Source organism: Perognathus longimembris, chromosome 28 (genome assembly GCF_023159225.1).
Source record: "Perognathus longimembris pacificus isolate PPM17 chromosome 28, ASM2315922v1, whole genome shotgun sequence".
In the NCBI taxonomy this organism is placed as follows: Eukaryota; Metazoa; Chordata; class Mammalia; order Rodentia; family Heteromyidae; genus Perognathus; species Perognathus longimembris.
The window spans coordinates 2502569-2506001 of NC_063188.1; the positions used below are offsets into that span (position 1 = coordinate 2502569).

Genomic DNA, 3433 nt, shown 5'->3' on the forward strand with positions numbered 1-3433 from the left:
AACAGTAACAGAATATACTTTGGGGTTATGATAGTAGGGTACTAATTTATAATACATAGTCAGAGACAACCTTGTGTTCAGGAGTTAATAGTTGGCTTGAGAGTTGATTCAGATTTCAATGATAGGAAGGAGAAGCAATATAAAAATTTTAGGGGACGGTGTGTGTGTGTGTGTGTGTGTGTGTGTGTACGTGTATGTGTACGTGCATATGAGGTACGTGTGTACTGGGATTTGAACTCAGGTTCTTGCACTTGCTAGGCAGGTGCTCTATCACTTGAGGCACACCTATTGCTTTGTTCATTTTTTGTTTTTTGGCTAGTCCTGGGCCTTGAACTCAGGGCCTGAGCACTGTCCCTGGCTTCTTTTTGCTCAAGGCTAGCACTCTGCCACTTGAGCCACAGCGCCACTTCTGGCCTTTTCTATATATGTGGTTCTAAGGAATGGAACCCTGGGCTTCATGTATATGAGGCGAGCACTGTACCCCTAGGCCACATTTCCAGCCACTCTTTGTTCATTTTTTTGTATGGGGTCTCATATTTTTCCTAGGCCAACTTGGGCTGTAATCCTCTTCTTTATGCTTCCCACTATAGCTATGATACAAGGACTATACCACCATACTTAGCTTTTTATTGGTTGAGATGGATGTGTCATGAACATTTTTGCTTGAGCTGGTCTCATACTGCAATCCTTCACATCCTAGCCTCCTAAATAGAAGAATTATAAGCATGAGCAATGGCACTCAACATGGGAACATATTTTTAAGTGACTAAATGCCGGGTACCTTTACTTCTGCCTCTGGAGTACCGGGAGGAGACCTTGTTGTGAGGAGTGTGGCCTCTGATCAACAGGGCCTTGATGCAAGGTAAGGAAGATATTGGATCCAAGATATGGGAAATCTTCCTCATGTGTCAGCCTACAGGACTCCAGGCAGGCAAATAGGCTTCCTACTCAGGGTTCTAATGAGGGTCAGGGAAATATGATGGCTTAGGTTTGCAAGGTAGTTGTATAAATCATCAGAGTTAAAGATATCAGACATATTGTGGAGTAAACATGAATATGTGAGCAAAAGAAGAACCTTTCAGCCTACCTGGAGAAACTTATGCAGCAGTGTCCACAGGAGTTATAGCTTCATTACTGTCTTCCAGGTCTCAGGACTGTGAGACCTTGAAGTGAAAGAACTGATCAAGAGCGCTGAAGGAGCTCTGGCTAGTCAGCAGAGGGAGGTATCCAGGGTCTGCCACAATCTGTAAGGAGTCAAGGTGAGGAGAGAGGGGGAACCTCTCACTCAAACATGTGGGATCGCAACCCCAATATGCCCCTTACATCAGGTATGGGCAACCTAAAGACAGTGAGAACACTGGCATATAAGCCTTTTACTACTGTCTCATAGAAGTAAGGTTTTGGCTGAAGAAAGTTGTCCTCATGTGATCAGAGGGAGAGCTCTAGCTCTTGGCATTTGTTCCTGGGCAGATGTACCCATATGTGGATCCCCCTCACTGTGTTTTGACCAAAACACACGTGGGTTCACCTGCTGAGGAACAACTATGAGAGGTGAACCTCGTTCAAGAGTTTGGTACAGGTGACTGAGAGGGAGACATGGGGTCTCAGCTTCTTCCAGAGGAGAGGTAAGACCTCACAGTGAGCACAGAGGGGGCCATCCTCCTCAGAACAGTGTAGACCTCAGAGAGTCCATCCCACCCCTTCTGTAGTGGTAGAGACCCAGTATTGTTCTTGAAGAATGCAGCCTCGTGGAAGGAGGGCTGCTATGTACTTCTTCCAAGAGCTCCAGGCACCAAGAGATGATGATCTTTGTCTAAGGCAGTGTCCTCAGGTCACTGTGGAGATGATACCCAGATAATATCAGGTGTCATGGTAAGCTACATAGTCTAAATATGTCCCAAGTGCCCCACCCACAACAGAACCCAGGGAACCCCACCTTGCCCAGCCTCACATGGCCTAATGGAATCCCTGGAACTTTAAGCTCTGTAAGATACTTTTGTACCCTGAGATGGCATTGTAATTCTTAGGCCCTCAGAAGGCAGATCCATTAGCAAGACACGAACTCTGATAGCCATAGAACACCATCCAGAGAGAAGACTATTCATATGTTTTTCAAATAGTTCTTTATGAGAGCCATCAATTGTATGATTTTTAGTTGAGTCCACTCACAAGATTCCTCTCTCCTCTGGTCTGAGAGTCTCTCATCACTGAATGACTATTCACACTCTTGCCTTCTGTGCCCAAGGAAAGCCATGATGCCTTACAGTCAGAAGACCCAGCAAGGAAAGTGTGAAGGGAGCCCTCAGGCCCAAAGAGGGGTAGTACAACTGATGGGTGAGCTGCTCCTTGTATCTAAAGTGGAGGAGGCCACTGCCACAGCCTTAACCGCCTCCACTCCTCTTATCCCAGCTACCTGACAGGAGGTGAATGAGGCTAGGGAAGCACATGGTTCCCAGAGTTGTGTGAGTGCCTCCTCTCACGCCCTTGATTTGGTTTCCAGTCCACAGAGCAAATTGAATCAAGACTCTAAGAGCCACGTATCACAAGATGTATTGCCCCAGGTCCTGTGTCCTTGCTGCAACATGCAGCACCCTTAGTCCCCTTCCTGCTTGTCAAGTATCAGATGAAGGAGCCCACGACCAAGGCAGAAATGCTGAATCATGTGATCAGAAGTCATCACGAACACTTCCCTGTGATCGTCAGCAATGCTTCTGAGAGAATGCAGCTGGTCTTTGGCACTGAGGTGAAGGAAATGGATCCCATTCTCCACTCCTACATCCTGGTCACTTCCCGTGGGCTCACTTATGATGAGATAATGTGTGATGTCCAGGGCATACCCCAAACAGGCCACCTGATTATGGTCTTGGGGTGTCATTTTCATAGAGGGCAATTGTGCCCCTGAAGAAGTAGTCTGGGAATCTTTGACTGTGATGGGGGTGAGTCTTGGGTCACCACACTACTTCTATGGGAATCCCAGGAAGTTAATCACTGAAGATTTTGTGCAGGAGCAGTACCTGGAGTACTGCCAGGTGCCCAACAGTGATCCTGCTCGCTATGAGTTCCTGTGGGGCCCGAGAGCCCGCACAGAAACTAGCAAGGTGAAAGTCCTGAAACAATGGGCCAAGTTCAGTGGGTGTGATCCCAAGTCTCTCTCAGTCTTGTATGAAAAGCCTTTGAGAGATGAGGATGAGGGCACCCACACTTAAGGTATTATCAGGCCTACTGGGGCACTGGGTGGTGTTCTAGGGCCAGGGCCACACGTATTATCATTTCCTGCGCCATGACACATGAGGTCCATTGTGTTTAAAGTGAGAAGCCAGTATTGACAGTAGTGCAGTCCCAGGGTAGTTAAGGGGAACATACTATGTACCATGTTGCCTACCTGTTGTTTGTGTTACATGGAAAGTAACCCTGATTTTCTTTGGAATCAACT

General features: G+C 47.1%; 1 pseudogene; it reads left to right on the forward strand.

Annotated features, from left to right (window-relative positions):
• The first annotated feature begins 770 nt into the window (after positions 1-770).
• LOC125344078 lies at positions 771-3206 on the forward strand (annotated as a pseudogene).
• Positions 3207-3433: the final 227 nt, after the last annotated feature.